At 32.5% G+C, this 25873-nt stretch overlaps 1 protein-coding gene across 13 annotated transcripts in view; it reads left to right on the forward strand.

Moving 5' to 3' along the window:
• The window catches only part of LOC128208003 (G-protein coupled receptor moody-like), a 213801-nt gene that overhangs the window by 114217 nt on the left and 73711 nt on the right, over positions 1-25873 (forward strand). For 6 of the 13 annotated variants that reach the window (XM_052911258.1, XM_052911256.1, XM_052911251.1 and 3 more), the window contains 2 exons: positions 11295-11362; positions 17581-17648. The gene's annotated coding sequence lies outside the window, so the exon portion shown is untranslated. Of the gene's footprint in view, positions 1-2441; positions 2510-7451; positions 7548-11294; positions 11363-17580; positions 17649-25873 lie in introns of all 13 variants that reach the window. The other 7 variants (XM_052911260.1, XM_052911261.1, XM_052911255.1 and 4 more) reach the window with 3 other exon arrangements.

A 25873-nucleotide genomic window follows, 5' to 3' on the forward strand; every position in this document is an offset into this window, starting at 1 on the left:
CTGCTAAATGTAAGCTTTTAATCTTGTGATTTATGTATAATTAATTGAAATTTCAATCAATCAATCAATCCATCATTAAATTAACCAATCAATCAATCATTAAATAAATAAATCAATCCATCTATCCACACATCAATCAATCAATCCATCAATCAATAAACAATCAATCAATAATTTAAGAAATAAATCTACTAACCAATCATCCATCATCAATCAATCAATCAATCAATCGACCAACCAACCAACCAACCAACCAACCAACCAACCAACCAACCAACCAACCAACCAACTAACCGACCGACCGACCGACCGACCGACCGACCGACCGACCGACCGACCAACCAACCAACCAACCAACCACCAACCAACCAACCAATCAATCAATCAAGCATATCAAAGTCCTACAACGTGGTACGTATATTGTCATTTTTTTACATATTGTAATTTCAAAAGTCTTAAGTGTTGAAGAAAATGGTAATTATGCGGATAATATTGAAAGGTACGAACAACTATTGTTTTAAGAATATCGTTAACGTTAACCATGTATCCCCATTACGCAATACTTGTGCCGAGATTACAGTATGAAACTGACGGGCGTTAGAGAATTCTTTATCCGAGGTTAAGATAAATTAATCAAAAAGTACACTTGTCGCGAAATACAATTGACCACAGTGCGGCATTGCTCAAGGGGAAAAGTCAAATAAATTTCATGATTTTATTGGTGACTGAACTTTTGAACCGGCCCTCGGGAATCTGATACCATTAGGAACAGGCTTCTATCAGATCAGATTGTATAAAGTGTTCATTTCAAAGATGCAGAGGAAAAAAGGGTTATGTGGAATAATTATAAGAAGCTGATAGAACGCTTTCGCTTTAAACCTTAGATAATTTTCTTGGCTCGAATCCATGTTAACATGTCAACCCGTACTTAATGTTTAGTCCATTTGCTTAAGGCTGCGCTCGCTATACACCACTCCAGGGGCATGGATATGCACAGTTATGCGAAAACAGTATTGCATTATATTAAAATGATGTAACTTTAATAATACAAACGATGATTGACCTTGACTAACGGGTTACGACAATAAACACTATAAATAACACTTACAACACGGTTATTATTTAGATTGTTTTCTTTCAAACACCCTTACCATTATATAATATTGCATTATCAACCAACTGTATTTGGGTGTTTGATGTGCAATTGTTTTATCGGTCAATTGTGATAATGTTAAATGTAGATGCCTTGTGATCCCATATAAATTGGTATCATTCCGAACGGTCTTCATGTTAATTACTAATATGTTTAATAAACTATAAAAAATATACAGTTTTTATTGTTGTTCTTTTTTTAACGAACTTTCTTATAATGCATTCTTTAAGGCAAACCAAACTCGTTCGTAATATGATTCTGGTAAATGTTATACAAATTCATTCTCTACGAATAAAAGAACAACTTTCAAATAAGACCTTGATATTCAGACACGTTCAGCACTATATTCAACAAACTAAATGATTCTGATCTCCTACATGTATTAGAACAAACTTGATTCCACTATTGACCTGACCTGATCACACCCACACCCTCATCGATTCCCCGTCTCATCCCTCGAATTATGTCCATCTTATCACTTACTCCACTCATCCTTCATTTCTCATCAGAACATTTACTCATTTTGTTAATATTTTATTACACATAACAACCTTAACACAATTATTAGCAGTTTGACGAAATGACAGAAGTGAGACATAGTATAAGCATTGAGGCTTTCTCTTCTATTCTATTTATTTATTGTTTTGTGCATACATCACGTGTCTGTTTTACATGCTATGATACCCATGCAATTAATTTGTGTTTATGCTCAAATTATGTGCAAAATGTAATTAACATATCTGAATAGATATTGTTTAAACCAAACGGTTCTAAACGAATGCAATTACCAGTCGTTTGTTATACACATAATTGTACTTGATCAGTGTGTGTATACCACATGATTAATTACGTCATATACGCTTCGTCGGAAGGAAATATTTTGCTTAAAAAATGACTTAAATCAAAGATAGCTTTTCTTTAACTACACGATTTTAACTAAAACAAATGGCAGTCTATGCCGTTTAAAGAGTCCCGACTTCATTTTATTACCGAAGTTTGATAAGGTGATTAGTTTCATCAAACACTTCGACAAACCTGTATCAAAAATGATGTTTTTACAGTGCTCCGTCAGACGGCCGTATTGTAAAAAGGTTTATCGAAGTATTTTAAGAAACTATACTCTCAATCAATCTCTGGTAAAAGACTGAAGGTAGGGCTCTGTAGGCAGCGTGAACTGCGCTATGTTATACACAAACTGATGATATACCCTAAGAAAATGTATCTCTGTAATGTTAACATACTTAAGGTTGTCGATAGCTGATGAATCTATGTTTGCATTTCCTTTGAGAACTGACCGAACGTCATCAGTGTGGCTTCGTTGATAAACAGGAATACTTGTGGAGATAACTATCAAAGGTCAGTCAAATTGAATATCTTGTTGTAACTAGTACAAGGAGTATCTATCGACACAATTGCAGCACATAAAGCATTTTTATATGTGTGATATTGAGGATTTAGCAGGGAGCGAAATAACTTTTTATGGAGCAATGTCTGTCCTGAGAATAGGTAGAATACTTATATAAAACTTTTGAATTTATTGTAGATGAGGCTATATTGTGGTTTTGACATTCTGTTATACAGAAAGGTTATGGGGTATATAGGTTTTTACATCTGTAATATCAGTAAGATAGTATTCAGTATTCAGTTATGTTTGAGACAGATCAACAGGTACCAACTCATCGGAATAACTCACACTAAGTGAAACATGTTGCGTTTGCAGCATGCGAGATACTAGCAAAAATGAAACACTACCTGTACAAAAGTCTAATAGTGTACTTGTGTTTTATCTTCGAATACTTGTGTTTATTGTCCAATTCACAAGAAATGGCAAGTTAATGTATTAGACCTGCCAAGAAAACACCTTTATCGATAATTCACACGCTCTTTAGAAAGTTAAGGGTTCCATTACTTCTTGAAACAATTCCTTCGGAGCAGTTTAAATATTGATATCAAGTATGAATTAAAGGAAAACAAACACAAACAAATATTCTTAACATATTTTTCATTCACCGAGAAGGCTCCTCCCCTACCGGTTTTACAATGCAATACAAGATAATAGTTTTACATTTTCTGTAGCAAACTCGCAATTTATTAGCGAGTTACGACCCTGATTTGTCAATGGCCGTGACAGTGTTATTGGAAACTGTGACAACCGTTGGGGATTTGTTTCTTTCTACTTCTTCGTCATCCCTGCTTGTTTTTCCAAATAGCGATAATTTGCGTCACTGTTTGTCATTATGTTTTTGCTTTGAGGTTAGACAAGTAAGACTGGTGTCAGTAATTTATGGACTCTTATATGGGTTGTCTGATAATAACACAACTCTAGCTTGTTCTTAGGACATATTTAACAATCACGTTTTTGAAAACCGAATTTCACGCCTAATTCAATTAATTATTTTTTGATCTCAAAGCATACCCTTGCACTACAAGCACACGTAATGGTTCGACTTGAAAGGATTCTAACGATACGAATTGCCCTATATCATACAGATCACTGATACGGGCACAAAGTTCTGAAAGATGACTGTGATAAAATATATCCAAGGTGTAACAAGCATTCTTCTCTAATCAATTTGTTATGAGTTAGCAAATAAATTTACCGAAAAAACACACAAAAACAAGAAACATTTAAGTAAGATTGATGAGTCTAGACATTTTCTTAATTTATCTTTTATTTCACAATACAAACAAGTTTATGGTATACAAATGTTGGGCAGTTCACTTCCGAATCGACTTGGGTTGGAGCTTCACCTGAAAAATGTTTATCATTTTGGAGTAAGAATAAATAGATATAAGGGAACTAGCATTTTTAAAGTAAATTCATTATTGAATGGGTGAAAGAATGAATGTAAGGAGACATGAAGGACGAGTGAAATTCAGAAGGCTTTACTTAATCAAATTTACTTTGTTTAATTGCATTAATTGTATTACATATAGTGTTTGACACTGCCGTTTTTGTAACTTAACTTGACATTCCCACGATAGTGAATAGCGTCGCTCGAAAAAGGAAGTTACAGTGGTGTTCATTTCTAATATTAAATAAATGTGATCTTCTTGTCAGCCGGGTCTGCAGAAAAAAAAATCACAATCAATCACACTCTGGTACTACTTAAGTAGCCAAAAATAAATAAACACACAAATATTTTGCTACATCATTATCCCATTCTGAAATGAAAGAATCTCTGGAGTTTTAACCAAGGTTATGAAGAAATTGTCCATATGAGATATGTTGTCTTCTTTCATGTCTCTTACGTGTAGAAGTTCACCAATGAAATAAAATGAAAGAAGATTGTTTTCACTTTTTGATTTTACCCAAATCTTGTATTTTCTTGAGTTGAATAATCAAAAAAGCAAAGCTTTGAGAAAAGATTTGTACATGCATTCCATGCTTATCGATGAACTTAGGAGTTTAACAGTGAAATGCTAACAGTGAAAATATCAATTTAAGGAGGGAAAATATCAAATTTAAGAACTAAATCTATTAACTTCCCCTTCCTCGAAACTAAACACGTCACTTTTTTAGTCAGAAAATAATGCCAAAAAAATGAAATTTTAAAAAGGTTCCTAAAAATTATATTTAAAAATTTACAACTGTTTATTAGAAAATAGCTGTCCTGTTTTATCAAACGTTTTCTTGATCTTTGAAGCTGAATGTTCGAACATTTACATTCATGCAAACAAATTACAAATGAAACAACTGCTTGAACTTAAATACGATGTCATATCATCGTCAGATAACTGTTTGGCGTTGTATAACTTAATACGAATTCCCAGGAAACTTCATACAACAATTTACATATTAACTGATGTATTTTTACTCACCCACGTCTAAATTTGTTTTAACAACCTAGCGTGAACTTCACTCTATACATCATCTTCAAGCGCATCAGACTGGTCCCTGACATAGAGGGATAATATAACACCAATTTATCATGAAACAAACCAAGAACTGGTGTTTTAACCATGATACTTTTTTCCAAATGCTTCACATAAATTTAGTCTTCATTGGCCAAAATATGTTTTGTTGTATGACAAAGCTACCAAAAAAACACAACAAAATAACATTTTCATCCACAAAAAACAAAACTTGATTACTAGAAAGATCCAACACTGGCAGTGGCTCAAAAAATGAGGCCACATTCTAATTTTTCCGTCAGGGAAGCTGCTTATGTTCGGGAGTATCTGCATTATCTTGGTATAAAGCAATGCATATATCAGTTCTTGAAAAGCGTATCAGCTGATGCAGGATGTTAGTAGATTACTTAAACTAGAGACGTATCACCATATGCCATAGCCTTAAATATACATATTATAACAGAACGACTATTAAAATACGAAGACAATACAAACATCTAGGTACTATGACAGAAAAAAAGAACAAAAGTAAACATAGGTCTTAATGTCGTATAAAAGTTATTGACCATTCTAGAAACACAGATATGGCAGGGATAAGAATTTCGTCCAGAATGTACTTTGAAAAAAGTTGTGTTGGCCAATAGTCTTTTGTCAATTTCTTGAATGTATTCGGGAATTAGCTGTTCGTAGAACTGCATTGAGATGTCTAGAACTCTGTCTGATATGTACATATGCATACATTAGTCTTTTTGACTTCGATAATATATCATTTAATGATTTTATAATTATCATCTTAGCATAGCATAAACATAATTCAAGTGTTTGATTGAAATATTGTGAATCAAGTTTTTCAGAAACATCTAAAAGTTGTATTCAGATTTTGTTTCAATGACTTATATTTATTGATTCTATTTTATCAGTAACATCTCTTGAAAGAGAGAAATCAAATAAGAACAAACAATTGATTAAAAAGAATACTTTAGCTTCAATGTCTTACTCCAGTTTTATTATTTTTTTGCCCCCACTATCTCTGCTCTAAGAGATATAACATTAGAAACGGATATTGCCAAATAGATTCCATGCCGTTAATGGATTTGATATTGAGCAATGGGTCACACTTTATCACCTTGCAGAAGTAACATAGTCAGCATCATAGTGGTAAAACATAAAAAAAATATGAAAGACACACCGTATTTGAATACAACATCAAACAAATAATGACATTGGATTCTGTAATAATTCATGATATCACCTTATGTTTCAATACTAGATTAAGCTTGGACACAATTCATTAAAAATGCAGACGAAAGTGGGGTTCGATCACAATTCAAATGACATATAAACACATGGATTTTAAAATGCATCACTAAATTACATTTCCATATAAATTTAACCTCCAAAGGGTCCCCGTTACTCATGTTTGTCAAGTTTATAGCTCAGTCATTACCGAATGTTTCCTTATCATTTTATGGACACATTCATTCTGGATGTGTTGTTCAAGCTTTATGGATACCGCATATGAGCGAGATAAAAACAAAACTTTCACTGCTCTACAGCTTTAACTTTTTAGTTTTATTCTTATCATGAGAAAGATCAAGAGAGGCACATTCAATGTTATTAACTGATTTTTACGGTTGGATTGTCAATGAGATAATAAGTTAATGAAACAAAACGAGAACTTCAACAAGTACACATTATGAGAAAGAGTGTAACTTTCTTGAGAAACAAGCGTGTGCTAAGTTGACGTGTAAGTGACAATATATTTCGTAGAAGCAGTTCTCGCAAGCTATAATTATTGAAATAACTGTCATTTTTTTATTTCTCCTGAAATATAACTCAAAACTATATTTTCAATTTACATGCATTGGCTTTTTAAGGTATAGTTGAACTTTTGAGCCATCGTTTAAAACTGAATTTATGAAGACAAGAAATGTTTTTATAATTTTCATTTTACCAGGTTATTCTCCATGTATATACATCAGATATAAAACCAGAAGTCAATTTTAAAATGAATGCTAGTAAAACGGGTATATTTCACAGTGCCTATTTTCAATAAAAATGGTGGACAAGGCGAACATCAAGTTTCCATGAAAGTTCCTTAGTAAGTGTTGTATTGAACGATACTTTGCTTGTGAACCCCTTGGAGTGTTTGCTGAGTTACAGACTAGAAAAATAGAACATGCTATCACCCCATTTGTTTGTTGAATAAAGCTGTCGATATCTATAGATTTTGGCCAAGTTTTATTGTCAGAACCAGCAGTTATTTGCATTTACTAAATGACGTAAACGTAGTTCTGCTTAAGTATGCAAAAAACTGGAACTTGTTTTTTGGCCAAAACTCTCGTCTGTATGCATTAGTTGGCTGCAATTGATTCGCCATACATTAGTATTTAGACAGTAATTCCAGTCTAGATGGAAATAAATGTGCTAATCTTAATTTTAGGAGAAACTGTGATCGACGCTTGGCTGGCCACATGATTTTGGAAATTGCAATATTGATAAACAGAAAAAAATCACATGGGGATAAAAAGGCATCAAGGTAATTAAACCTATCCTAGAATGTCGAACATTATAAATTAACTTATTTTCAGTGAAATCAAGCGAAACGTAAAATGCACCTCATGAATGTGTCATTTATCTCAGGTTTAGTACCATCAAAATACTTTGTTATTGAATGGATCGTATCAAATATTCCAGTTCTGTTTTTGCGTTATATTTAAAATGACTACGACGATTACAAAGGAATTGTGCCAAATGCTTCAATTTTGTTTCTAAAAAGTAAATTAATGTTTCTATGTGTTTGTTGAGTAAAATTCAAGAACATTGTGTTAATATAACGTTAATGTCCATCAAGCATAAAACTAGGCTTTTTTGATATTTTAATCCTGCGTTTTTCTCGGTCTTTTTCCTTAATTGGAATCGACAAATTTTCTTTGCTATATTACATACATTTAAGAACATTAACCAAATTATTCATAATAATGTTCCAGGAGACGACTGTCTCACATGTCATATATAACCGTAACAAATACTGGTACAATGCGTATCTATCGACACAACTGCAGCACATAAAACATTTTATATCTGTGATATTGAGGAATTTGCAGGAAGCCAAATGATTTTTATGGAGCAATATCTGTCCTAAGAATAAGCAGAATACTTTTATAAACCTTTTGAAATTATTGTAGATGAGGCTATATTGTGGTTTTGAAATTCTGGTATATTCAATGGTTTTGGGGTATATAGGTTTTTACAAATGTAACATTATTAAGATTTCTAGTAGGACAAAACACATATTCAGTTATGTTCGAGACAGTTCTGCAGGTACCAAATCATCAGAATACCCACACTAAGTGGAACATGCTGCGTTTGCAGCACGCGAGTACTAGCAAAACATAAAATACTACCTGTACAAAATTCTTATAGTGTACTTGTGTTTTCTCTTCTTCTGCTTGTGTTTATTGCCCAATTCACAAGAAATGACAAGTGAATGTATTAGACCTGCCAAGAAAACACCTTTCACGATAATACATACGTTTTTTATAAGGTTAATTGTTCTATTACTTCTTGAAACAATTCATTCGGAGCAGTTTTATTACTAGTGTCAAGTATAAATTAAAGAAAAAAACCCCACAAATATCCTCAACATACTTTAATTTCAACCGAAATTGCTTCTCTTTTATCGGTTTTACAATGCAATACGTCATAATAGTTTAAATTAGTCAGTAGCAAACTCGGACTCAATTTAATATTGAGTACTGACACTGATTTGTCAAATTTATAGATCTAAGTTATCGTTCATTAAACGCACAAACGATTTCGTAGTATAACAATATCCTGCTTATATTTTTAAATGTATTATGTTGTGATATATTTTGAAATGCTGCTAAATGTAAGCTTTTAATCTTATGATTAATGTATTATAAATTGAATATTTAATCAATCAATCAATCAATCAATCAATCAAGCAATCAATCAATCGTTAAATGAATAAATCAATCCAATCTATCCAGACATCAATCAATCAAGCCATCAATCAATAAACAATCAATCAATAATTTAAGAAATAAATCTACTAACCAATCATCCATCATCAATCAATCAATAAATCAATCGACCAACCAACCAACCAACCAACCAACCAACCAACCAACCAACCAACCAACCAACCAACCAACCAACCAACCAACCAACCAACCAACCAACCACCAACCAACCAACCAACCAATCAATCAAGCATATCAAAGTCCTACAACGTGGTACGCATATTGTCATTTATTTACATATTGTAATTTCAAAAGTCTTACGTGTTGAAGAAAATGGTAATTATGCGGATAATATTGAAATGTACGAACAACTATTTTTTTAAGAATATCGTTAACGTTAACCATGTATCCCCATTACGCAATACTTGTGCCGAGATTACAGTATGAAACTGACGGGCGTTAGAGAATTCTTTATCCGAGGTTAAGATAAATTAATCAAAAAGTACACTTGTCGCGAAATACAATTGACCACAGTGCGGCATTGCTCAAGGGGAAACCTCAAATAAATTTCATGATTTTATTGGAGACTGAACTTTTGAACCGACCCTCGGGAATCCGATACCATTAGGAACAGGCTTCTATCAGATCAGATTGTATAAAGTGTTCATTTCAAAGATGCAGAGGAAAAAAGGGTTATGTGGAATAATTATAAGAAGCTGATAGAACGCTTTCGCTTTAAACCTTAGATAATTTTCTTGGCTCCATGTTAACATGTCAACCCGTACTTAATGTTTAGTCAATTTGCTTAAGGCTGCGCTCGCTATACACCACTCCAGGGGCATGGATATGCACAGTTATGCGAAAACAGTATTGCATTATATTAAAATGATGTAACTTTAATAATACAAACGATGATTGACCTTGACTAACGGGTTACGACAACAAACACTATAAATAACACTTATAACACGGTTATTATTTAGATTGTTTTCTTTCAAACACCCTTACCATTATATAATATTGCATTATCAACCAACTGTATTTGGGTGTTTGATGTGCAATTGTTTTATCGGTCATTTGTGATAATGTTAAATGTAGATGCCTTGTGATCCCATATAAATTGGTATCATTCCGAACGGTCTTCATGTTAATTACTAATATGTTTAATAAACTATAAAAAAATATACAGTTTTTATTGTTGTTCTTTTTTTAACGAACTTTCTTATAGTGCATTCTTTAAGGCAAACCAAACTCGTTCGTAATATGATTCTGGTAAATGTTTTACAAATTCATTCTCTACGAATAAAAGAACAACTTTCAAATAAGACCTTGATATTCAGACACGTTCAGCACTATATTCAACAAACTAAATGATTCTGATCTCCTACATTTATTAGAATAAACTTGATTCCACTATTGACCTGACCTGATCACACCCACACCCTCATCGATTCCCCGTCTCATCCCTCGAATTATGTCCATCTTATCACTTACTCCACTCATCCTTCATTTCTCATCAGAACATTTACTCATTTTGTTTATATTTTATTACACATAACAACCTTAACACAATTATTAGCAGTTTGACGAAATTACAGAAGTGAGACATAGTATAAGCATTGAGGCTTTCTCTTCTATTCTATTTATTTATTGTTTTGTGCATATATCACGTGTCTGTTTTACATGCTACGCTACCCATGCAATTAATTTGTGATTATGCTCAAATTATGTGCAAAATGTAATTAACATATCTGAATAGATATTGTTTAAACCAAACGGTTCTAAACGAATGCGGTTACCAGTCGTTTGTTATACACATAATTGTACTTGATCAGTGTGTGTATACCACATGATTAATTACGTCATATACGCTTCGTCGGAAGGAAATATTTTGCTTAAAAAAATAACTTAAATCAAAGATAACTTTTCTTTAACTACATGATTTTAACTAAAACAAATGGCAGTCTATGCCGTTTAAAGAGTCCCGACTTCGTTTTATTACCGAAGTTTGATAAGGTGATTAGTTTCATCAAACACTTTGACAAACCTGTATCAAAAATGATGTTTTTACAGTGCTCCGTCAGACGGCCGTATTATAAAAAGGTTTATCGAAGTATTTTAAGAAACTAAACTCTCATTCAATCTCTGGTAAAAGACTGAAGGTAGGGCTCTGTAGGCAGCGTGAAATGCGCTATGTTATACACAAACTAATGATATACCCTAAGAAAATGTATCTCTGTAATGTTAACATACTTAAGGTTGTCGATAGCTGATGAATCTATGTTTGCATTTCCTTTCAGAACTGACCGAACGTCATCAGTGTGGCTTCGTTGATAAAAAGGAATACTTGTGGAGATAACTATCAAAGGTCAGTCAAATTGAATATCTTGTTGTAACTAGTACAAGGATTATCTATCGACACAATCGCAGCACGTAAAGCATTTTTATATGTGTGATATTGAGGATTTAGCAGGGAGCGAAATGACTTTTTATGGAGCAATGTCTGTCCTGAGAATAGACAGAATACTTACATAAAACTTTTGAATTTATTGTAGATGAGGCTATATTGTGGTTTTGACATTCTGTTATACAGAAAGGTTATGGGGTATATAGGTTTTTACATCTGTAATATCAGTAAGATAGTATTTAGTATTCAGTTATGTTTGAGACAGATCTATAGGTACCAACTCATCGGAATAACCCACACTAAGTGAAACATGCTGCGTTTGCAGCATGCGAGATACTAGCAAAAATGAAACACTACCTGTACAAAAGTCTAAAAGTGTACTTGTGTTTTATCTTCGAATACTTGTGTTTCTTGTCCAATTCACAAGAAATGGCAAGTTAATGTATTAGACCTGCCAAGAAAACACTTTTTTCGATAATTCACACGCTCTTTAGAAAATTAAGGGTTCCATTACTTCTTGAAACAGTTCCTTCGGAGCAGTTTAACTATTGACGTCAAGTATGAATTAAAGGAAAACAAACACAAACAAATATTTTTCTTTCACCGAAAACGCTCCTCCCCTACCGGTTTTACAATGCAATACAAGATAATAGTTTTACATTTTCTGAAGCAAACTCGCAATTTATTAGCGAGTTACGACCCTGATTTGTCAAAGGTCATGACAGTGTTATTGGAAACTGTGACATTGTTGGTGATTTGTTTCTTTCTACTTCTTCGTCATACCTGCTTGTTTTTCCAAATAGCGATAATTTGCGTCACTGTTTGTCATTACGTTTTTGCTTTGAGGTTAGACAAGTAAGACTGGTGTCAGTAATTTATGGACTCTTATATGGGTTGTCTGATAATAACACAACTCTAGCTTGTTCTTAGGACATATTTAACAATCACGTTTTTGAAAACCGAATTTCACGCCTAATTCAATTAATTATGTTTTGATCTCAAAGCATACCCTTGCACTACAAGCACACGTAATGGTTCGACTTGAAAGGATTCTAACGATACGAATTGCTCTATATCATACAGATCACTGATACGGGCACTAAGTTCTGAAAGATGACTGTTATAAAATATATCCAAGGTGTAACAAGCATTCTTCTCTAATCAATTTGTTATGAGTTAGCATAATAAATTTACCGAAAAAACACACAAAAATAAGAAACATTTAAGTAAGATTGATGAGTCTAGACATTTTCTTAATTTATCTTTTATTTCACATTACAAACAAGTTTATGGTATACAAATGTTGGGCAGTTCACTTCCGAATCGATTTCGGTTGGAGCTTCACCTGAAAAATGTTTATCATTTTGGAGTAAGAATAAATAGATATAAGGGAACTAGCATTTTTAAAGTAAATTTATTATTGAATGGGGAAAGAATGAATGTAAGGAGACATGAAGGACGAGTGAAATTCAGAAGGCTTTACTTTATCAAATTTACTTTGTTTAATTGCATTAATTGTATTACATATAGTGTTTGACACTGCCGTTTTTGTAACTTAACTTGACATTCCCACGATAGTGAATAGCGTCGCTCGGAAAAGGAAGTTACAGTGGTGTTCATTTCTAATATTAAATAAATGTGATCTTCTTGTCAGCCGGGTCTGCAGAAAAAAAAATCACAATCAATCACACTCTGGTACTTAAGTAGCCAAAAATAAGTAAACACACAAATATTTTGCTACATCATTATCCCATTCTGAAATGAAAGAATCTCTGGAGTTTCAACCAAGGTTATGAAAAAATTGTCCATATGAGATATTTTGTCTTCATTCATGTCTCTTACCTGTAGAAGTTCACCAATGAAATAGAATGAAAGAATATTGTTTTCACTTTTTGATTTTACCTAAGCCTTGTATTTTCTTGAGTTGAATAATCAAAAAAGCAAAGCTTTGAGAAAAGATTTGTATATGTATTCCATGCTTATCGATGAACTTAGGAGTTTAACACTGAAATGTTAACAGTGAAAATATCAATTTAAGGAGAGAAAATATCAAATTTAAGGACTATTTTTAAAATCTAGTAACTTCCCCTTCCTCGAAACTAAACACGTAACTTTTTAAGTCAGAAAATAATGCCAAAACAAAATGAAATTTTAAAAAGGTTCCTAAAAATTATAGTTAAAAATCTACAACTGTTTATTAGAAAATAGCTGTCCTGTTTTTCAAACGTTTTCTTGATCTTTGAAGCAGAATGTTCGAACATTTATATTCATGCAACTTAAATACGATGTCATATCATCGTCAGATAACTGTTTGGCGTTTTATTACTTAATACGAATTCCCAGGAAACTTCATACAACAATTAACATATTAACTGATGTATTTTTACTCACCCACGTCTAAATTTGTTTTAACAACCTAGCGTGAACTTCACTCTATACATCATCTTCAAGCGCATCAGACTGGTCCCTGATAGTGAGGGATAATATAACACCCATTTATCATGAAACAAACCAAGAACTGGTGTTTTAACCATGATACTTTTTTTTCAAATGCTTCACATAAATTTAGTCTTCATTGGCCAAAATATATTTTGTTGTATGATAAAGCTACCAAAAAAAAACACAACAAAATAACATTTCCATCCACAAAAAAAAACAAAACTTGACTACTAGAAAGATTCAACACTGGCAGTGGCTCAAGAAATGAGGCCACATTTTAATTTTTCCGTCAGGGAAGCTGCTTATGTTCGGGAGTAGCTGAATTATCTTGGTATAAAGCAATGCATATATCAGTTCTTGAAAAGCGTATCAGCTGATGCAGGATGTTAGTAGATTACTTAAACTAGAGACGTATCACCATATGCCATAGCCTTAAATATACATATTATAACAGAACGACTATTAAAATACGAAGACAATACAAACATCTAGGTACTATGACAGAAAAAAAGAACAGAAGTAAACATAGGTCTTAATGTCGTATAAAAGTTATTAACCATTCTAGAAACACAGATATGGCAGGGATAAGAATTTCGTCCAGAATGTACTTTGAAAAAAGTTGTATTGGCCAATAGTCTTTTGTCAATAACTTGAATGTATTCGGCAATTAGCTGTTCGTAGAACTGCATTGAGATGTCTAGAACTCTGTCTGATATGTACATATGCATACATTAGTCTTTTTGACTTCGATAATATATCATTTAATGATTTTATAATTATCATCTTAGCAAAGCATGAACATAATTCAAGTGTTTGATTGAAATATTGTGAATCAAATTTTTCAGAAACATCTAAAAGTTGTATTCAGATTTTGTTTCAATGACTTATATTTATTGATTCTATTTTATTAGTAACATCTCTTGAAAGAGAGAAATCAAATAAGAACAAACAATTGATTAAAAAGAATACTTTAACTTCAATGTCTTACTCCAGTTTCATTTTTTTTTGCCCCCACTATCTCTGCTCTAAGAGATATAACATTAGAAACGGATATTGCCAAATAGATTCCATGCCGTTAATGGATTTGATATTGAGCAATGGGTCACACTTTATCACCTTACAGAAGTAACATAGTCAGCATAATAGTGGTAAAACATACAATTTATGAAAGACACACCGTATTTGAATATAACATCAAACAAATAATGACATTGGATTCTGTAATAATTCATGATATCATCTTATGTTTTTAATACTAGATTAAGCTTGGACACAATTCATTAAAATGCAGACGAAAGTGGGGTTCGATCACAATTCAAATGACATATAAACACATGGATTTTAAAATGCATCACTAAATTACATTTCCATATAAATTTAACCTCCAAAGGGTCCCCGTTACTCATGTTTGTCAAGTTTATAGCTCAGTCATTACCGAATGTTTCCTTACCATTTTATGGACACATTCATTCTGGATGTGTTGTTCAAGCTTTATGGATACCGCATATGAGCGAGATAAAAACAAAACTTTCACAGCACATTCAATGTTATTAACTGATTTTTACGGTTGGATTGTCAATGAGATAATAAGTTAATGAAACAAAACGAGAACTTCAACAAGTACACATTATGAGAAAGAGTGTAACTTTCTTGAGAAACAAGCGTGTGTTAAGTTGACGTGTAAGTGACAATATATTTCGTAGAAGCAGTTCTCGCAAGTTATAATTATTGAAATAACTGCCATTTTTTATTTCTCCTGAAATATAACTCAAAACTATATTTTCAATTTACATGCATTGGCTTTTAAGGTATAGTTGAACTTTTGAGCCATCGTTTAAAACTGAATATAATGAAGACAAGAAATGTTTTCATAATTTTCATTTTACCAGGTATTTCTCCATGTATATACATGTGAAATCAAGCGAAACGTAAAATGCACCTCATGTATGTGGCATTTGTCTCAGGTTTAGTACAATCAAAATATTTTGTTCTTGAATGGATTGTATTAAATATTCCAGTTCTGTTTTTGCGTTATATTTAAAATGACTACGACGATTACAAAGGAATTGTGCCAAATGCTTTAATTTTGTTTCTAAAAAGTAAATTAATGTTTCTATGATTTTGGTGAGAAAAATTCAAGTACATTTTGTCAATATAATGTTTATGTCCATCAATCATAAAACTAGGCTTTTTTATATTTTAATCCTGTGTTTATCTCGGTCTTTCTTTAATTGGAATCGACAAATGTTCATTGCTATATTACATACATTTAAGAACATAAACCAAAGTATTCATACTAATGTTCCAGGAGACGACTGTCTCACATGTCATATATAACCGTAACAAATACTGTAATATTTAGAACTTAGGCATAATGCTTATGTTTATTTTGGCGTAAAATGTATTTAAAAAAATCGAAATGTAACCTGTTCGTCTCTAGAACAATTTCATTGGGCCAAAAAGAACGAAATCGCGATCAATGAGGTATGTTTGGAAATTATATTGTTTGAAACACTATAATGCTGCGCTAGATATTATCACAATGTTTGACACGTCTTTGCGAGAATACATGTGACAATAATGTGTTATATAATTGCTTACTTTATTACGTCATTTAGAGAACAAAGTTGAATCCTACATACGGACCGAGATAAGATCCAGGGCTGTCATGGACCATCCGAGGTTATATAAAACTAACAAAAGGATTTGTCTTATGTCGAGGAACAATTTATAGATCTAAGTTATTGTTCATTAAACGCACAAACGATTTAATAGTATTACAATATCCTACTTATATTTTTAAATGTATTATGTTGTGATATATTTTGAAGTACTGCTAAATGTAAGCTTTTAATCTTATGATTAATATTTTATAATATTCCTTCTTTTCTCATCGTAACTAAGTTTATCAATATTCGATCAAACATAACAACCTTAATACCATTATAAGTAGTTTGACGGAATGACAGAAGTGAGACATAGTATAAGTATTTAGGCCTCCTCGTCTATTCTGTGTACTTACTGTTTTGTGCATATATCACGTGTCTATTTTTCATGTTATGCCAGCCATGAAAATAATTCATGAGTATGCTAAAATTATTGACAAATTGTAATTTACATATCTGAATAGTTATTGTTTAAACCAAACGGTTCCAAACGAATGGGGTTTCCAGTCTTTTGTGATACACCTAATTGTACATGATCAGTGTGTGTATACCACGTGATAAATTACGTCATATATGCGTCGCCGGAAGGCAACATTTTGATCAATATAAAGCCTTAAATCAAATATAACTCTTCTTTTATTACACCATTTAAAATAAAACAAAGGGCAGTCTATGCCGTACTAAAGGGCCTGCCTTTTACACTTCAATGAACCTATTTCAATAATGATATTTTGACAGTGCTCCGTTAGACGGCCGTGTTGTGAAAAGGTTTGTCGAAGTGTTTTAAAAAACTAAAATCTCAATCAAACTCTGGTCAAAGACTCAGAAGATAGGGCTCTGTCGGCGGCGTGAACTGCGCTATGTTTGATTCAAAATGGTGAAGGAATAGTGAAGTTATCTTTGTTTAAAGTATTTTCAAATAAAAAATATTGCCCCCCGATGTAGCAGTTATGACACAATTTGTCATGTGGAATACACGCACTGATGATATACCTTAAGAAAATATGGCTCTGTAATGTTAACATATTTCAGGATGTCGATAGCTGATGAATCTATGTATGCATTTCCTTTCAGAACTGACCGAACGTCATCAATGTGGCTACGGTGAGAAAAAGGAATACTTGTGGAGATAACCATCAAAGGTCAGTCAAATTGAATGGTTTATCTTGTGGTAACTAATACAAGGAGTATCTATCGACACAATTGCAGCGCATAAAACATTTTATATGTGTGATATTGAGGATTTAGCAGGAAGCCAAATGAATTTTATAGATAAGTGTCTGTCTTTCGAATAAGCAGAATATAAAACCTTTGAATTTATTGAGGCTATATTGTGGTTTTGACATTCCGATATATTCAAATGTTAAGGGGTATATACGTTTTTACATCTGTAATATCAGTAAGATTTGTAGCAAGAAAAACATATATTCAGTTATGTTAGAGACAGTTCTACAGGTACCAACTCATCGGAATAACCCACATTAAGTAGAACATGCTGCGTTTGCAGCATTAGAGATACTAGCAAAAATGAAATACTACCTGTAAAAAAGTCTAATAGTGTACTTGCGGTTTATCTTCGAATACTTGTGTTTATTGTCCAATTCACAAGAAATGGCAATTGAATGTATTAGACCTGCCAAGAAAACACCTTTATCGATAATTCATACGTTCTTCATAAAGTTAATTGCTCAATTACTTCTTGAAACAAATTCTTCGGAGCAGTTTTATTATAGATGTCAAGTATAAATTAAAGAAAAACACCTTATGATCACCAAAAGTGAAAATTCAGTTTGGTGCTCATTCAGTTTAATATATATTACGATCTTACACTGAAACAAACAATTATCGTCTTCATATTGTACTTTTAACCAAACATACTCTTCTTTAACCGGTTTTACAATGCAAAACAACAATATAGGTTAAATTTTTCAGTAGCAATATCGCACACAATAAGCGAGAATTGACCCTTATTTGTCGAAGACCGTGACAGTATGAACGAAAGCAGAGATTACCGTTGGTGATTTTGTTTTGTTTCACTTCTCCTTCGTCCCGGCTTGTTTTTCCAAAAAGCGGAGATTTGTGTCATTTTTGTCATTGCGTTTTTGTTTTGAGGTAAGATAAGTAAGACTTGTGTCAGTAATTTATGAACCCCTATATGCGTTGTCTTGAAATTACACAAAAGTAGCCTATTAATAGGACATTAAGCCAGAACGTTTTTGTAAAACCTAATTTCACGACTAATTCAATGAATTATGTTCTGATCTCAAAGTATATACTCGCTGTACAAGCACAAGCAGTGGTTCGACTTGAAAGGATTCTGACAATACGAACTGCCTTTCTCATACACATCACTAACACAGCCACTAGAATCTGAAAAATGACTTTGATAAAATATATCCAAAGTGCTACACACATTCTTATCCGATTAATCTGTATTGGATTAGTAACCAAGCAATACATTGACAGATAACGAAACAAAAAGAAACATTAAAGTAAGATCGATTAGTCTAGACAATTTCCTTAATTTGCTTAAATGTTTATTTCTCATTACAAACACATTTATCGATTACAACTGTTAAGCAGTTGATTTCCGAAACGACTTGAGTTTGAGAATCGATCAGTTTGAAAATATTTAGTAGCAGGGGCGAGGTTGATAATAAATGAAAAGTGTGAAGAAAAAAATGCAATTAGTGAATTAGTTAATGAATTAATAATATCATGAAAAGATAGAAATAGTATATAAGGGAACAAGCAAGAAAGGATGGAGAAAAGCAAAATCAGAACGAGAGAAATGCAGGAAACTTAGCTACATAAAATGTTACTTCATTTAATTGCATTTATTGTAAAAATCATAGTGCTGGACAATTCCGTTTGTGCAATTTTACATTTTCTTGATAGTGAATAGCTTCGCTCGAAATAGGAAATGGCAGTCGTGGTCATTTCTAGAAAAAAATAAATAGTTTATGTGATCTTCCTGTCAGACACGTCTGCAGAGCAAAAGTCCTAATCAATCACACTCTGGTATTGAAGTAGCCCAAAATAAGTAAACACCAAAAGCATTTTGCTACATCGTCATCCCATCCTGGATTGAACAAATCTCTGGAGTTTCAGACAAGTCTATGAAGATACTGTATGAGAAATGAGTGTCTGCAACAATGCTTACAATTAACTATCACTTTAAAATGCTGCTTTCCTCACGCAACTGTGATTTTGTTGATGGAATTGTATTTTTGCGCCAGAAATTTATAGATATGTTTGTCTTTGTAAGATCGTGGTATTTTTCACCGATTGAGCACCAAAGGATATATTTAATACAATTGAACACCGCTTATCAGAAATGATCGCTATTACGAACTTATTTTTCGGTCCCGATTTTATTCATTCTTTGTTTATCTTACATATAATCTATAAATAAATCCGAAATCGCTTTCCCCACAAATGGCTATTTTAATGTAAAAAATACGGTCCTGATATGGTATTTCTCATCTATTTATCAATCCTTATTTCGAACTTCATCATCGCATATTTTGTTACACCACATGCAAATGCACTCAGGCATCAGCTTGAGGTGGCAATGAAGCACAATTAACGTTTGTTAAAGGATAGCATTGAGCACGCGTATGTTAGCGGCATCGATGTAAAACATGAGCGATTCATTTGGGTGATGTAGTCTATATAATTGTTGGTTAACAAAACCTGAATTTCATTCGAAAATGTCTCATCAGATTCGATCGCCGCATTGTAAACTCGAACCGCTACCGAACAATCCGGAAAATGACCCGGTAACCAACACGGGAGGATACGATTTGCATACATGTGCCGTCATTTTGTTTTAAATGTTTAATGGTGTTTAGTAAAGAAGTATAATTACGATTTATTCGTCATTTATTAAACAATAATTCGCTATTTACGAAATATAACTCAAACCGAATGTATCGTATTGGTAACGTGTAGCCGACATTGGAATCTTCATGACTTCATATTTCACGCCATCTATAATTTGCGAACGCTTTCATTTTCTGCAAATTGTTAATCCAAAATATCGTTATTTTGAAATTTTTGTGTCCCTACGATTTCAAAATAACGTTGAAGAACTGTATTTACGAGGTGAAATATATTGCGATCTGAATCAATCTTTATTTTAATTATATATCTAAAGTTGGAATAAAAATTCTATTATTTGTATTTTTTTAAAAGCACACACACACACACACAACTTTATACGCACGACGTCTTTGAACATGACGTCGATACAAATGTGTCATATCCCTACGCCTGCTGGTGTTAATATTGAATTTAAGAAAGGTTTAAATAAATGAAATCGAACGTGTATATTCATTGATAAATAGTTATAAACCAATTGAAAGTATATCATAAAGATACATATTTGATAATACATATAATAGAAGAATCATTCCGAGAGTGTTTTATTAGACATCCTTTAACGTGCATGTATGCCGCACATATTCCATTTCTCCTCGCGAGAAGAAGTGCATTTATTTATACAAAATATTTTAGATTGAAGCCGATTTGCACTAATCGGTGATATATCTTTAGGAAAAAAAGCAACCTGGAAGATAACTTCGGTAATTTACTTAATCAATTAGCAATATTTTAATTCATCTTCTGAGCTTAATTTATCTTATATAGATGGCTTGTCAAAACAAACTTAATCTAGTCTATTTAATTGAAAACACGAGTCGGAATCGTATGTGTTAAAGAAGTTCTAAAGGTTTCCTTAAACTGGGCTGATCTTTTCAAACACATGTTTCTTATCCGTAGATATTTGGATAGCAAAGGGAATCGTATCTCAACTTCTGAAAGAGCGGTCAAGTCTAACTTTGATTCCAAATTATCAAATAACCACATGCTAATTGAAATATAGCACTACTATGCCAACTGTTAATAGGCCACGTACAATTTTCCTTGATGTTTACAAAGAAGCAATGATATTTGAAAGGTGTTTAAGTGCTTTCAAGCAGTTTAATGCACATCTCAATTTTTTACACAGCGTTGTTCAGTGACGGGTCTAAACTCTTCTAAATAGAAACTATATATATAGAATAAGGCTTCAAATTTGGATATAAATCTGGAATGGTCCTTGGCCAAACTTAAAAAAGTAATAAATACTAACCTTTTTTAGACTTAATATTTTTTAACTGAACATTTATTACTCGTCATGGAACACTTCTATTTACGAAATGTTTAATACTAAAAAGCATGATGGATAAATATGTTTGGACAATATCATATATATCCGAATGTTATGCGGACTTTAATAAGCATAGCAGTATTTCCCATTTATAACATATATCTCTCTCAATGAGCTTATTGCAGCCTGCTTAACAAATAATTGTACGGAAAAAATGCAGGTCACAACATTTGGTTAGATTGCTTACAACTTTGACTGAAACTTCGTACTGAGTTTAGATAATGCTGAAACAGCTGAAACATTGTTTTTTGTATATAAATATTCTTTGAAAACAGCAAACTTGACGTACATCAGGTAAACGCCAAAATAGTGTACGACGTCATTGTCTATTTCCATAGCGCTCTCAGATTTGATAAGCTCGACGATATTAAACCAATGCTATACGACTCTTTTACAAGTTATAAACCCACACTAAATTTCCATCTGACTGACCGTTCCAAGGCGGTACCTAATAATCCTTGATAAACATATTTTTTATATTTTTTATGTATATAGTATGTAAGCACTGTGCTGTTTGTGGAGTTTTGTGCTGTTCTTCCATGTTTCTTGTTTTTGATTTGTTGTTTTTGTTCTATGTCTTTGGCGTTTACCTAGTGCCATTAAACCGGGTTTATGTTTAAACTGTTTGCTACTGGGCTAGTTCTGTAGTTTTTCACATAAATATTGGCTATAATCTTATGCAAAAGTAATTTGTCGATAACCTATCTTTACATAACTAAACTTTCAGTGCTTTGATTTTATGAAAAATTGCAGATTCATGTTATCTTTACAACCGTTTTTTTTCTGCTGGCTAGAGATGCTTTAGCGTGTGGCGTCTCTTTCTTGTAAAATTTAACTTAGGTATTTATTTAGAAGTCTGAAGAAAAGTTTAGCTAATACATATCGTTTATTTTATTTTCAATAATGTTTTCTTTGATTGTTCCCAGTTTTAGTACAATGTTTCTTTTTATTATGAAACTTTACAATCACATTTTAACGTTTGTTGACTGTTTAATTGCATTGTTTTGAGAAGCTTCTATAATCTATTATGCTATGGTCAATAAAAGAGTAATAATAATAATAATAATATACTTTTGTCGAGAATGCTCCAGACTACTCAATCAACAATGTATTGTTGTTTCTCAATTATTCGACCAATAATACCCAATTCTGACGTTTGTGGTAAATTGGTAAGATTCACCTCTGTAAACAGAGGGCTATAAACGAATGGATTAAGCTGTTGAAAAAACAAAATCATTGATCAACAATGTCTTTTGTGACAAATAGTATTTGTTGTTTTATCAGTAATAATGTGCGCGCACAAATATGTGATGCAAGTCAAAATGACGACTTGTAAATCAAATTTTATTTGATGATTCATTTTGAAATGAAACTAATATTCGACACACTAGTAAAAAGTAGTTGATTTAATTTGCATCAAATGCATATGTATATTTTTAGTTGCAGCAGTCACCACAAGGCCACTATTAAGAGAAATCGGAAACAGACATTTTTCCGCTTTTTTGTTCTATTGTTCAATTTAAGTCATTCAGGCGTACTAAATCACAAACATGTGATAGTCTAAACCAGTAAGTGCATTATTTGCATGTATCTTCATAATTATTAAGGGAACTTACTGCTGATTTGAGCATTTTTTTTTTATCTTACACCGAAATATAACAAACATTTTCTCTTTATTCTGTCCGATGGTTTAAAATATTTCATTCTGCATAAACTGTGTATGATCATCCATCGCTTTTACCTACGCATTTATATTTAAGGTGTTTTTCATAAGTAATATTAAGTAATTATTCATTGAGCATTGCTTTAACTGCACTCTAGCATTTTTTGCAGGATGAAATACCTAAGTTGCATTGCTTCATAACCATAATGATAAATGAGTATCTATTTAAATATGAATTCTCCATAGCAGACACGTTTCGAGAATTCAGTTACCGTACGAAGAAAAAATATTTCCAAGGTGTCTTGAATAACTTCAAAAGTACTGATGGGATCAAAATAACACTTGGTTTATAGACAGATGACAATGCGAGAAAGTGCAGTGCTGAATAGTCATAATCCTATAATGCATTTTTACTAAGTAATATCCCCTTTACCACCATTATTTTCTTAATCGGTGCTTGTCGAAGCCATATCTTGGAAAGGACTAAAAGGATTTTAATGAAACATGAAACATAGACAGATGACGTTGAGAGGAAATGCAGTGCCAAAGATCCATTATCCCGCCCAAAGTAATTCTTTAGTTAGTTTTCCCCTCAAACTGATAGTTTTCGGAAATGGGTTCTTGTCCGGGCCATATCTTGGAAAGGAAATTGGAATGGAACTAAAAAATATAGCTAGATAGCAGTGAGAGAAAAAAGCTGTGCACAAGAGCCATAATCCTACCCTGCATATTGTGTAGTTATCTCCCCTTTAACTCCCCTGAACTTGATATTGAAAAATGGATGCTGGTCCGGGCCCTATTTTCAAAAATACTAAGTTAAAAATGAGACCTGAAATGTAAATTCATGGCAATTAGAGGCAGTACCCAATATTCGTTTCCTTGCATATGTTTCCACCTGTCTATAATGGTGCTACAACCATTCACCTTCTACCAGTACATTGTTTTGCTATTTGCACCAGTTCATAGAAAATTGGCATTTGGGGAGCATCGATCGCTTCCAGCTTACTCTGGTTTCAAGAACGTTTACCATTAAATAAAAGGAACAAGGTGTTAGTATTCTTGTGATAAAGAAGACAACTGAGGCTGGGCTAGACTCCCACCAGGGATACTTTCAAATGGCCTCTCAAAATGGATATCAGTACAGGAAACGGTCTCGAGAGTGAGTTGTAGCAGCTTTTTAGTATATTAAACTAAATTATAGGTGTAAGAAAGAAAGAAATGTTAAAAACCCCGTAAGACAAAAATACAGCCAGTTTATCTACATTTAAAGCCATTGAATTGCGTGATATGTAACTGTGTATTTGGTGCTAGAAAGTAACGTTTGTCTGAGTAGGTCTAGTAAATGTCTGTGAAATTTATGATTGGGGTCATTTCTAGAAAGGAATTGAAAGTTTGTGATTTTCCTGTCAGCAACTTCTGCAACGTCTGAAAAGTCATAATGGCACTTAAGTGTGATTCGATCAATGACTACGTGCATTCCGGAGGTTTATTAATATTTAAGTGAATAAGAATAAAATTCCACTGCTTTAAACAGTTATAATATCACCTCCATCCAACATAGCAGTGTATGTTAAGCAAAAGAGAGATGCCATCAGTTTTGATGTGATTTAAGTGTTGTTTGATGCGATTGCGACAATTCTTATTATATGTCCATTTAAAGGAGCACAATAAAGGTAGATACAAAAACATTTTTTTAATTATTTAATTATTGATTATTTAAAATAATTATTTCGTTTAACTTTTTCGACTGTAATGATGATAACATTTTTTTTAATATAATTTGTGTACAGATAAAAAATACAAGCCATTAAAATAATTTCTTTCCAATAATTAGCTAAGCCACACATTCCCGAGTTAAAACAGCGCACACATTATCATTTTATGTGTACACAAATCACATATATACCTGTTTCCAAATAAGTCAAATATAATGAGTTAAATATAACCATGAATTTTTTTTTAATTACATCAACCATTATTGATTGTGCCATTTTAAATCATTTGAACTTGATTAACAAAACAACTAAGCACTGATCACAATAGTTCTCAGAATAGTCAGGATAGACAAACACTTCCTTTTTGTTTTTTGAAATCATTGTTTTTATTACTACATATGTCAAGTGCATGTTCTGCTAGTCTCTCGATTTTTCTAGCCTCAGCTAGCTTCATGTATTACATATTCCACTATCTGAATGATTGATCCTGAAATGTTTTTTTTTGTGAAACAACAACTCATAAGATTTGTTTTTTTAAATCGATTTAATAAATATCGAAATTCACTGGCGTTGACCTTATCATTCAATGTTGATGTATCTTCCATCATCATTTCATACTACTTTGTCTTGCTGACTGCCTGACGGGCGTTGGTTTTAAAACTAGGTCATTATCTGGACGCCTCATTGTAGTTTGTATTTAAGATTGAATGCTAGCGCGTACCCTATTGCGTTCATGTAGCACAAACACAAGAAAATTGCTATCAAAACTTATACGAT

Source organism: Mya arenaria, chromosome 11 (assembly GCF_026914265.1).
Source record: "Mya arenaria isolate MELC-2E11 chromosome 11, ASM2691426v1".
In the NCBI taxonomy this organism is placed as follows: domain Eukaryota; kingdom Metazoa; phylum Mollusca; class Bivalvia; order Myida; family Myidae; genus Mya; species Mya arenaria.